The sequence below is a fragment of the Xyrauchen texanus genome, chromosome 15, assembly GCF_025860055.1.
Source record: "Xyrauchen texanus isolate HMW12.3.18 chromosome 15, RBS_HiC_50CHRs, whole genome shotgun sequence".
Classification (NCBI taxonomy): domain Eukaryota; kingdom Metazoa; phylum Chordata; class Actinopteri; order Cypriniformes; family Catostomidae; genus Xyrauchen; species Xyrauchen texanus.
In genome coordinates this window covers 8,895,850-8,909,439 of record NC_068290.1, presented here as the reverse complement: position 1 = coordinate 8,909,439, position 13,590 = coordinate 8,895,850, and positions in this window count along the sequence as shown.

Here is a 13,590-nt window from a genome sequence, read left to right as displayed (position 1 = left end):
GCCCATAATAGCAGAACACATAGTGGAAGAGGTGTTCCGCGGTTTCAAAGGCTGAAGGGAGCTTAGCCTGGGGTATTAGGTGACATGCCTTGGAGAATCGATCAATGACAGTTAAAATGGTGGTGTGACCTTGAGAGACTGGTAGATCCGTTACAAAATCAATGGCGATGTGAGACCATGGTCGTTGTGGGATGGGTAGAGGTTGAAGCAGGCCTGCCGGAGGCTCTCTAGGGGTTTTAGCCGTGTTGCAAGTATGACACCAGTTCACGAAAGTGTTGGCGTCGGCCTGTAGAGTCTCCCACCAGAATCGATTCCTCAATAAGCGTACCGTGGAAGTGATGCCTGGGTGTCCAGAGTTTGTGGAGGAATGTACCCAGCGAATTACCTTCTCCCTCAGGTTTGGTGGTACGAACGTCCGATTGGGTGGGCATCCAGATGGGGGTGGGTCATGTGTATGGGCCTGGGAGATTTCTGCCATAATATCCCACTGAACCGGGGCTAGAATTAGTGCTGGAGAGATGATGGGTTCTGAGGAGGGGAGTCGTGTTGGCGGGAAAGTGTTGACATTTTTTGATCCAGTGAGGTAGGAAATAGAGAAATTAAATCGGGTGAAGAATAATGCCCATCTGGCCTGTCTGGGGTTGAGTCTTTTAGCTGAACGTAAATATTCCAAGTTGCGATGGTCAGTGAGAACTAGGAACAGTAATTCGCGATCGCCTACGTCATAATTTCGTTCAGTGGAGGAAAGCTTGTGCGAATAGTAAGCACATGGAAAAAGCTTAGGAGGATTACCTTGGTGTTGGAAGAGGATGGCGCCAATGCCTGTGTTAGACGCGTCGACTTCCACCACAAAAGGAGTGTTGGGGTCAGGGTGATGCAGGATCGGAGCCGAGGTGAAGCGGTTTTTTAACTGGCTGAAGGCCTGGAGGGCATCGGTAGACCAGTGAAGCTTGGTGTTTCCCCCCCTTTACCATGGCAGAGAGTGGAGCGGCGACGGTGCTGAAGTTTCTAATGAATCGTCTGTAAAAGTTGGAAAATCCTAAGAAGCGTTGGAGTTCTTTCACGGTAGAGGGTTGAGGCCAGTTAAGAACGGCGCGTACTTTATTCTCATCCATAGCCACCCCGTCAGGACTGATGATGTATCCGAGGAAGGCAATAGATGTCTGATGGAACTCGCATTTCTCCACTTTGGCATATAACTGATGTTTCATGAGTTGTTTTAATACTGCCCGCACCAGTTTGACGTGCTCCTCCAGTGAATTAGAATAAATCAGGATGTCGTCGATATAAACTATCAGACACTGATTCAACATATCTCTAAACACGTCATTGATGAAGGACTGGAACACAGAAGGGCTGTTGGACAAGCCGAATGGCATAACCAAGTATTCATAGTGGCCGCTGGTGGTAAAAAAGGCTGGTTTCCACTCGTCCCCCTCCCGAATGCGGATTAAGTTATAAGCGCAGCGTAGGTCGAGCTTTGTGTAAACCTTAGCAGATCGTAGTTGTTCTAAGGCTGCGGGGACCAGAGGTAACGGATATCGGAACTTGATTGTAATATTGTTCATGCCGCGATAATCAATACAGGGACGGAGACCCCCATCCTTCTTACCCAGGAAGAAGAATCCCGCTGCTGCCGGTGAGGTGGATGGACGGATGAATGCCTTGGCTAATTCTTCCTCGATATACCTCTTCATGGCATTAGATTCGGGTTCTGATAGGGGAAAAATTCTGCCTCTAGGCGGTGAAGCATCGGGCATCAAATAGATAGCGCAATCACTCGAACAATGAGGCGGTAATTGAGAGGCTTTGGATCTGCTGAATGCTTCACTCAGGTCTGTGTATTCTAAAGGTATTTGTGGAGTTCTGCCAGTTTCCTCCAATACCTTGGTAATTCGCACAGAAATAGGGGTGACGGGTTCTAAACATTTATTTAAACAGTCCGATCCCCATCGTATGATCTGTTTGTCTCACCAAGAGACTTGTGGGTTATGAACTTGCAGCCAGGGTAGACCAAGGATGACTGGATTGTGAGGAGAATGAATAACAAAAAAAGGAATGGTCCCGGTGTGTAATACCCCAACTCATAATGAGAGTTCGGTTGTAGAATAAAGCACCTGGCGGCTGCCTAGGGGACGTCCATCTAACGCTGCCACTGTCACAGGAGGGTTACATGGAATTAATGGGATATTATGTTGAAAAGCCAAGGCTTCGTCAATGAAGTTACCGGCTGCCCCTGAATCCAACAAAGCTTTAGTGATGATATTTCCCTCTGCACAAGTTATATTTACGGGTACTTCTAGACAGGTAGTGGATTGAATAGAGAGAATTGGTAAACTCACCCCGTGCTTGTGTGCTTGAGAGGGTCGTGCCGGGCAGTTTGCTCTCAGATGTCCCGCTTGACCGCAATATAGACAGAGGTGGTTGTTAATGTGGCGTTCCTGCTCCTCCTGGTAGAGATGTGTTCGGGCGACTTGCATATGTTCGGTGTCTTCGCTGAAATGATGCAAAGGGCTGTGAGGTTTGGTCCATCTACCTGGTCTCTTGGAGCGAACGAGATTGTCAATTCGAATGGCTAGGTCAATGAATTGGTCCAGAGTGATGCCCTCATCACGACACGCCTGCTCGGACTGTACCTCCACGTTCAAACCCTGGCGGAAAAGCAGTTTCAGGGTATCCTCTACCCAAACTGTTTGTGCTGCAAGAGTGCGGAAGGATAGCGCAAAATCAGCTGCTGTCTGGTTTCCCTGATGGAGTGTTAACAGTTGTTCCCCGGCGCTCCTTCCTCCCTCAGAATGATCGAAAACCTCTGTCAGACGTTGAGTAAAGGCTTCGAATGTGGTTCGGTTTAAACCTTGGTTAGACCAGACAGCTGTTGCCCATTCAAGCGCTCTTCCTCTGAGTAACGAGCACAGTAGGGAAATTTTGCTCTCGTCAGAAGGATAGGACGCGGGTTGTTGGGTCAAGAACATTGAGCATTGCATTAGAAAGCCCTTGCATTTGGAAGAAGTTCCGTCAAACTTCTCTGGAAATGCTAGATGTGGGCTGTTGACTGCAGTGTTGTGAGGCAAAGCGATGGGTATCGGAATGGGTTGCGCCGCTGCGGGTATGGGTTCCGGTGCGGGCAGGCGGAGACTTTGTACGGATCTCATCACCTCCTCCATCAGTGACGTAAGACGGCCCAGCTGGTGTTGGTGAGATGCCAGTAAGTTTGCTTGTGCAGAGAGTTCTTCGGAGACACGCACGAAGACCGTTGGATCGGTAAGTGGCGAAGTCTTCTGTAACAAAGACTCGGGTTGAGTGGGATCCATATGCGGTTTTATTATAAGGACAATCTCAGTGGAACAGACGTAGATAGAGAACCAGGCAAACAGTGTTACCAATGACAAGGCAGAATCATAGTCAGACAGGCAAAAGTTCAGGGCAGGCAGCAGACAGCAATAGTAAAGATCCAGGCAAAACAAAACCAAGACAGGCGGCAAACAGACGTAATCAGAGGTACAAGGCAGGGTCAAAAACACAGATGAATAATGCAGGTAGATAATAACGCTCAGAAATGTAGCCGGGGCAAACAAGTCTTCGCAATGTGAGAACTGACAAACATGGCTTAAATAGAGGAAGATAATAGGAAACAGCTGTGGATGAATCAGACCAGGAATGTGGGCACATGGGAAATGTAGTCTTTGAGTCAATATTCGGGAGAGATAGATCTCCGGTGGCCGCTTGGGGAGCTTTCACCGGCATTCGTGACATCTACACTGTCAAGCTCATCTCTGCAAAGTTTCAGAGGACTTTTTTCCCTTGCAGAGCTTCTGTCTTGCTGTGGACTACTTGCTAAAACCTCCGGCTCTTATGTCAACTGTGTGTCTTGAGCTATGTCACGTTTGAGATGCATGTTCCAAACTTCACAATCTGTGTCTCCCTGGATCAGTTAGGCCATGTCAAGGGAAGAGATCACCTCTCTGTGTGTAGGAGAAATCCATTCATGATCTCATGCTAAAATGTATCTAATGCTGTCAGTCAAAATGATGGGACTTTTGTGTATAGACAGATGGATAGACAGACAGGCAGACAGACAGACATAGATAGATAGATAAACACAATACATAATTCAAACAGTATGATGATAATAAATATGCAATGTACATCAGAATTGAAACATTTGTGAAAGCCAATGCCAACTGAAATTAATCATTAGATGTTAGATTACAAAATCATGCAACTGAAGTGAATGTAATAGCTTTTGCTGCAAGAATGTGTTTATATTCAATTGGTTTGCTGACCAGTTCATGGTAATTTAGCCCCTGTCCAGTAGTGTTATTTCAATGCACTTTATTTATTCAGTCTCAGCACTGTGTATGTGTTTATAGTTATCAGGGTTCTAAAGCCACCAAGATAGCTCAGTAAAAACCTAAAACAAGCTGTAACTGTTTGTAAAGCATGTATTACATGAATGGTTACTCCCTCACGTCTGTCTCAGACTGTTATCTTATAGTCAGTTGTGATGCTTTGTTTTGTGGTGGGTGTCCAAAATATTTGTCTGTCTATGTTCATACATACCCTGAATACCTTTCATCTGCAAAGGCAACGAGGACAGAGATGGAAATAAATCTCCCCCAGGGAACAGGTGTTATCACTTCTGCCTAAGCGATAAATGTCCCAATTTACTCAGTGGGGATTTGCCATGCGTCAGGACACCCATTATGGGGATATGTGTATTTCCTGAAGTACTGACAGGTTATACAAAGCACCAGTTATCAGCTGTTTAGATGAATCTTTTGTTATGTTACACCTGCACTGTATAGTTATGACGAACACATTTTCTTCCTTTGACGTGACGCAAGTAAATGGTCTGCAGTTATATAGCACCTTTTTAACCTTAACGGTATTCAAAGCACTTTACACTGTGACTCATTCACACACACATTCATACACCAATGGCAGCAGAGCTGCCATGCAAGGTGCTAGCCTTGCATGGCAGCAACTTGGGTGCAAATTGGGAGCAACTTGGGGTTCAGTGTCTTGCCCAAGGAAACTTCGGCATGTGGAGTCGTGTGGGCCGAGATTCGAACTACCAACCCTGCTATTAGTGGCCGACCTGCTCTGAGCCACAGTCGCCTCGCCGAAAGTGCGTCGGTGAGTTCACACGAGAATTCGGAAGCAGCGCTTATTTACAACAGATGAACGAATGTCACGTGGGAGTTCGGCCATTTCAAACTGCATCAGAGCCCTGGATGGAAGCCCTGATTTAAAGTTAAAAGTGTTTTAATTATCAACTTGTTTCTGACATAAACCTATCGATTAACTTCAGAAGACATCCATTGATCGACTGGAGTCGCATTGATTACTTTTGTGCTGCCGAAATATAACTGTTGGACCGTCAAAGTGCTGGCACCCGTGTACTTCCATTATAAGGACCTGACAGAGCTCTATCTTCTAAAAATCTTCATTTGTGTTCTGCTGAAGAAAAACATGGCATCAGAGGTATGTGAATAATGAGTGAATTATCATTTTTGGGTGAACTGTTCCTTTAATTTAAACATCATTATTTTCGATACACATAATGAACTGTGTATAGTGTATATACATTTATTATTAACTGCATAGTGTATATACATTTATTCATGAATAAAAAAAAAAACATTTATATTTACATACAAGGCATTTAGCAGACATTGCAATCCAAAAGGTTACTTCCAAAAAGTACTTTAGCTTCACATATTTAATATTTATACAACATTAATAATGTTTTATCAAACTGTTCTTGCATTTATGATTTCATTGATAATGTCTATAACTTACTGTGTGTTCTTATAACTGATTACATTTATTATTATTTTATGTCAAAAGGAGTGAAAATGTATATAGCGGAGTTAAAATTAGACAGGAAATGGGAAAGCTCAGAAATGAGAACTGTTACACAACTAAACTCGTGTGAAACCTTTTTGGTAAGTCGTCTATCAGATTCACCCAAAACTAAAAACTGTCATGGTTTAATCACCCTCATGTTGTTCAAAACCAGTATGACTTTATTTCTTCAGTGGAACACAAAAGGAGATGTTAGTCAGAATGTTAGCCTGGATCACCATTAACTTTCACTGAATCTTTTTTCCATACAATGAAAGTGAATGGTGACTGAGGCTTCAACGTAACATTTGACTATAAGCCTAACAAATCTCATTGTGTGTTCGACAGAAGAAAGACAGTCAAACGGCTTTGGAACAACATGAGGGTGCATAAGTCTTGACACAGTTTTCATATTTGGGCGAACTATCTCTTTAAGGGACCATTTTATTCAGTGGAGATGAAACGGAGGAGTGAGCATGGGCAGATGGACAGGAAGATGAACCATGTGCGACACAGTCAGAGAATCCCCTGTGATTGCCTGGTGGTGTCTTACATCATATGGTCGCAAACTGTCCAAACTCAAAATTGCAAAATCTGATTTAATACAATTTTTATTTATAACTATATGACCAGGTCTGGTTGAATTTGTTTCCATAACTTTCAGGCTACGTCACCTAAGAACAGTGCAGCAGAACAAGCAACCTTCTGATTACAACACCATACTTTTAGACGGTTCTAAATTGTGTTCTTGACAGGAATAAACATAGAATAAACGAGTGGATGGAAGCAACTAGGAATGCTATAGGTATACAGTATATAATCGAATATTTAATCACATTGCTAAATTTCTGCATCATACATCACTTTGGTAAAGTGCAATTTTGGCATGGGGCCATCTGACTTGCAAAGTTTGATTTCCACTCCACCGGCTTGGATCAGTTTATCACACAAAAGTACTACACAGTATGTAACATTGTTAGAATTAACGCGTACAAGTTGCGAGTAAGTCTTAGTTCTATCAGGAAGACTTGCAGGCTTGAGTGAAATTCAAGATGACATTTATTTGATGAATATAAAACAGAAATGTAATGTCTCTCTTTGGCGTAAGCCCCGTCTGGCGGTCTGAAGAAGTTGTACTCAGAACCGTCATATCCTGCGGGAGATAGGAGGCAGGGGCGAGGAGCCAACCCCAGTGCAGGACGGGACTCAGCTGGTGGTGGTGTGGTGGTTGCAGTGTTAGCACTCTGAAATAGCAATGTGATAGATTGTTAGCAGACTTATAAAGTAATGGCTTACGTGTGATTGGCTAGGAGTTACCTAGCTAATGGTGCGATGATGTACAGCTGCTAGTCTTCCCGCTAGAACTACGCTGCACTTACATTTGATATCTGAGGTTGCGGTGGATTACATTATTTCTTGTACTGTGGAGCAGCATCCGTTTCTTTATGAAGACTATTAGAAATCTGAACCCATCATTATCTCTGCACGTGTGCTGCTCGCTCAATGAGTCTCCACTGTTCTCAGCAGACACTTACTGTGATAACAGTCTTATATTTATTAACAGCTGTTCCATATTCTGCTCTCTACACAATACTGAGGGAACTTTATTGTGGAAATTTAGACTGTTTGGCTTTATGTTTGTTGTGTGCGTGTGTGTGTGCGCACATATTAGTGGATGCTGTCAATTAGCTATCAATGAGTGATCCGCAGTTCTAAAGGAAATGTGGAGTTAATCAGTGGGAGGTTGACAGAGCTGTGAAACATTGTCAGAAAATAGTGCTTCTGATTGAAAAACATATACAGAGCAAGACAGGATGAGAGATTCATTACAGTCTTAGAATATGATGGACTTGCACAAATCCATTACTGCAATGGTGAGTGGAAGTAAAAGCATGCAATATTTAAAAAGAAGGACCAACTGGATTTGTACTGAATTGTTCTGAAGAAAATTTGAGTAGTGCTTTCCTGTGAAAAACTTTCCCCCACAATGCTAGGGTGTTTTGCGGGTGGTTGCCAGGACGTTGCAGTTAAGGGGATTTAAGTGGTTGTTACATTTTTACTTACTGACTCAAGAGCTCATGACAATTATGTAACTGCTGTGACATTTTTGCAAAATGACATGACACAGTTTTACACATTTCGTGGCAGTTCCAAAGTGAAATGTCCACTGTGTGGTGCCAAAAGAGAGTTAAATGTTTTCCCAAACAGGTGAGGTTTTGAAGGTTAATGCTCTATCAAGTTTTAAATAAACAAATCCTACCTCCATACCCGAAACCAAACCTAAACGATAGTTTCATACAAAGCAAATGCTACATAAAAAAATAAATGAGGGTTTTAAAGGTTAATGCTCTTTTGAGTTTTAAATAGACCAGACCTACCTCCTTACCCGAAACCTTAAACTTTTAAGCACTGATGGTGTTTTGTAAAGATTCCCTGTTTCAGTGGCATACCCAAAATTAAATACTTATAACTCAAAAAAACAAGAAAAAAAAAAACAAGGATGGTCAAGTGTTTTGAGTAATTGTAAAGAAACTTTTCCCATTTTTTTTTTTATGATAAATTCTGAGACTCTTAGGCTAAGGAACTGAACTTAAGAAAAAAATTTACTTCTTCCTAAAACAATTATTTACCCTAGTGTCCAAAACATAAAGCATAATAATTGTACATTAGAACTAGTTACGCATGCAAACACAACAATGACATAAGATTTGCAAAGCATGTAGACATGATTTTAGTAATGAGATTTCACAGAATGAATTTAATTCTGTGCCATTTGAGTCCTTATTGAGTCCGTGTCATGTACTTGGCGCCATCTCCTGGTGGCCATATGTAACAGTCACCAATCACATGTCTCTCTGCCCAAATATGGCTGACTATTTGCACTGATCTGAAGCAAAATACAATTGGTTTAGTGTTTCAAGATGCTACATCATTTCCAATTACCTCATCTGATCCAGGAAAGCTAACATGTTTTCAGCCAGATTACAAGATGCAAGATAGCCAGATGCTGTGTGCACTGTGCACATTGTGCTTCTGGTCAATTATCTAATGATCTATGCATCTGATTACCTTGTATGTGGGCTCGTTTGAAACATAATTGCCTTCTCTTTATGTTATGTTTATTTTTAGGTTAAGTTATAAGCAATAATGCGGCATATAAGCAACACCTGTTCACTTGGAACATGTGAACGACATATAGCTATTATTCGCTAAATACTTGCCTGTTAGTAAACAAATAGGCTGGTTGTATTCTACACTTTTAGAGCTTTCAACAAAAAGCTTCTAAAGTCAATAAAAAAGCTAAATCAATACTTGGTGTGACCACCTTTGCCCACACCTGGATACAGTGTTTCTTGGTTGTTGGCAGATAGGATGTTCCAAGCTTCTTGGAGAATTTGCCACAATTTTTCTATCTATTTCGGATGTCTCAATCGCTTCTGTCTTTTCTTGTAATCCAAATCCGACTCAAAATTCAGTAGGGGGCTCTGTGGGGACCATGCCATCTGTTGCAGGACTCCCTGTTCTTCTGTTCTATTCTATTCTAGTTGCAAAATAAATATTTGGTACTCTAAAATGTATATTTCCTATTGACACACTAAAGCTGAAAATATAAATAACCATCTAAAGACAAATGTTTTTGTGAAGCATCATTTGGGCATAAAACGTTTACACAGTACTGTATATGTATATATATATATATATATATATATATATATATATATATATATATATAAAGATGAGTAGTGTACTTGGGGTAAAAGGCCCCCAGGGGATTTATAGTGCTATTTTGTAGATATAGAGGCAATATTATATGATATTTTATAGGTTAGTGCAAAATCTGTCAACTAATGCAAATTTTTTTGAGACAGCAAGATGCTTTTTTTGAGTAACAAATTAAGAAAATATTCAAAATAACCACCTCAGGAAAGGGTTAACAATTTTCTGTTAATTTAAATCACAGTTGGCATTTCTGAACATCTCAAGTATTCCATAAACAAATTAGTCTCCATTGTGATCGGATCAGTCAATGTGAGCCCACTTTGAATAATTTTCCACAATGAATCTATTCGCTCCAATTAAGAAAATAAATGTGTTTTATGGGAGCCTTTAGCCCCTGCAACAAGGGAGCATTTTACCCCAAATACTGTCCTTTTACTTATTGGACAGTTTGTTTCACCGTCTACAAATCTGAAAATGTCAAATATGTGTTTGTCTCCAAATAAATGTGATAATTTCAGGTATTTTTTATTAGCTAAATACATTTGCAACATTTAAAAACATCCAATTACTTTCAAATCAATCTTTAGACATTTCATGTGATGAATATTGCAGTGTATAGTGACAAAAAGGTGTTAAGGAAAGAGTAGTGGTGGTTTTTGTTGCTGTTTTAAATGTTTTGGGGGAAAATCAAATCAAATGTGCCTTTTCCCTGGGGACATTTATCCCTGTTGTACCCTACGGATTTCTTGTAGATGTAATTAAGTATAGTTGGTTTAGGAAAAGAAAGAAATATATTTACAAATATTTATAAACAACTTAGGTACTCAGTTTTATTGAATTATTTTTGATAACATTGTACAGTATTTGTAAAACAAACAGTGAGTAGTCAAATGTATATACTTGAAAACAGTCTTGACCAAATAAAATGACTATATGAGTTTATTACACTTATATTGTCTGTTTTTGTCATTTGTGAATTTGTCTGTTGTTAAGTGCACTCATCAATTCCAGCTGTGACATCAGTTTCCAATATATTGCATGCCCTTAAATTCATTTGTGTTGAAACTTTAATGAGAAAATGTACTAAAAAAAAAACACAAGTCAACAAAACATCAAATTCTTTTATCATATATTTAAGATGATTTTTTAAACTGACATTTTGTTATTTATGTATTGATAAAACACCAACTGTGTGAATATTTGACATCAGATTCCATTCGATCTTTTAGTTTTTTCTTTTTTCATACAAACCTTTGAACAAAGACAAAACTTACATTTTATTTAATGCATTTGTTAGACACGTTTATCCAAATTGACTTACAGTACTTTCAATCTATGCATCAGTATGCACTCGCATGGGAATCAAATCATGACCTTGGTGTTACTCTATTATTCTCTACCTGTTGAGCTACAGGATCTTTTGCAATGCCATTATTTTAATGTTTATTGAAAAGTCTGGACTTTGTCCTGTCCTATTTGTGTGGGAGTGACATGATGGGAACACAGTTTTGAAACCTGCACAGGTCCTAAGGCATAGTAAGGCATCAAGGCAAATATCTGTCTGATCAATAAGTAGATAGTAAAGTGATTACTTAAGCTCTTCTGTCTTGAAAGACTTTGTGTTATTAAAAGAGTTCAATGTCAAATAAATCTATATTTATTGTACATTTTGTCCCACGACTTCATTTAATTCTCATCATCAAAATGTTAAATCTTACTGACACAAGAATTATTAACATCCCCATTAATGTAGTTTTTAAGAAACCATTAATAATCATTTTTCCATCAGATTGCTTTACAGCAAACTAAAGCATCTTGTAATTGACTTTAATTTAAACAGACATACAAAAATGAAGCCTTCAAGTGTATTTGAATGCCTTTATTTAATTGCATATTTTTAATCCACCACAAGTTTTAAAGCAACAAGTTTTTTAATGCACAAGATTTTTTATTCACAATATTTTTTATGCACAATATATATATATATTTTTTCCATGCATAAAGATCCATAATGAAAAACCAAGCAGTGATGGTTATGGTTGGCTTATCCTCTGGAAGCTGTTGACAATCACATAAAAGAAAAATCAAGGATGTTTTTGGATGGGATTCTTGATCAACTCCAGGACAATGTTTGATCTGTAATCAAAAGGAAAACTGGTGGTGTCTTCCTTGTTGGTTAAACCTTTTGCCAAAGCTGCTCTTCTGGCCAGAAGAGGGACTCTGACTGGTGGATGAGGCCTCCACATCTTTACATACTCCATGTCAGATGTACTCTCATTGCTGAGGTGATAAGATGTCTGATTATTCTCCACAGCAACAGGGCCTGTTTTCCTTTGTCTGCTTTGAGGAATGATGGGCAGACAGGTTGGTTCCAAAACTGGCATGCCCTTCGGCACAGCAACAGGCCATTGATGCTGAGATGTACCTTTGTCTACCCTAATTGGTCTGCTCACAAAATTGGGCAGGCGGGGAATGGAAGGGAAGAATGAAGACTCAGCTTTGGCTTGGGTCCTGAGAGACTTGCATGAAGGATCTGTGATCTTTTCATCAGAAACCTCTTTAAACAGGTTAGAAGATCTGGGCCCTAGGCGCCCTGGAGGTCTTTGGTCTGGATCAGATATCTGAGGTGGAATCTCAGAAGTTCTGGGCCCTCTGCGACCTTGAGGCCTCCTTTCTGGAGCCAAATTCATCTGATCTCCAGTTTCTGGCAAGTAAGATCCAGAAGGTCTACAAGGAATATGCTTGCCTGAGTTTGGCCTACGCCAGAGAGTCTGTCTGTCTCTGTCCATCACGTCTAAACGCTTGGTTGAAGTTTTCCAACAGCAACAACAACAATACTGGCTAGAACGAGTGAATAGCAAATAGCAGTCACAACAGTCAGATGCCAAATGAAGTTTTGATCAACACTAGAATCTTCGATGCGACTGTGTTTATGTCGTCCTCTCTTTAGAATCTTCGATGCGTCTGTTTATGTCGTCACGCGCAACACGACATGATTTAAAAAACCTCCTTCTCAGGAGTTCTGAAAGATCTAAATATGGTGGAAATCTCTTCAGTGTATAAACATAACATTAAAAAACATGTGGCATATTCACGTGGCAATTGATATCGGATTTTTAACATTTCGATTAAACGAGGTTTGACCTGGGCAATGGATATCATCATTTCTTACAATATAAATATATTATATAATTAATAATGAATAAATAGGCTACATAATAAATAAAAATAGGCCAAATTAATTTGGCATATACTGGATGGATTGGAGATGGATCTCTCAATGTCAAATCGCAAGAATAAATTAATTATAATGAAATTATATGTAATTATGGAATTATAAAATTAATAAAGCTATTCATATTATTCTTGTTGTTTTATTTTTAAAATCTGGACATTTCAAAACAATTAAAATCCGAGGAAAGTTGCAGAAAGAGCCAAATTGAAAACTAGTTGCGCAGAGTAAAAAATAAATAAATAGGAAGCGCAATTGAATCCGATCTTTTTTTATTTTATTTTATTTTTTTATTGAAAGTTGACATATAAAAGAGCGAATGCCGTCAACAAGACTTTATACTCAACTAAGACCTAAGATTTTCAGTCTAGAAACATAGATTGCGTAGGCAGGGCTAAATAAGAAATATCACTAACAATATATATTGTATTAGGCCTATATTGTGTTCTTTAAAACCTAACACAATTTTTTGTGAAATGATTCACATTAAAAGTGTTATTATGCACAGGGTGCTTTCCTACACTGTGAGGTGGAGACTACATCAACAACCTGCATAGACTACCTACACCAGACGCGGACTGGCCACTGGGAGAACCGGGACTTTTCCCAGTGGGCCAGCCGCGAAATGCGATATAATCTTACATGAACAAGAAAAGGAATATCTATCCTGTCAATCACATTAGATCTAAGAGGTGGGTACTACAATGTAATCCAGTATTATTTGGAGGAATTTGTAATTGAAGGACTACTAAAACTGTACTTAATACTTTTCCAAGGGGGAAAAAACTTTT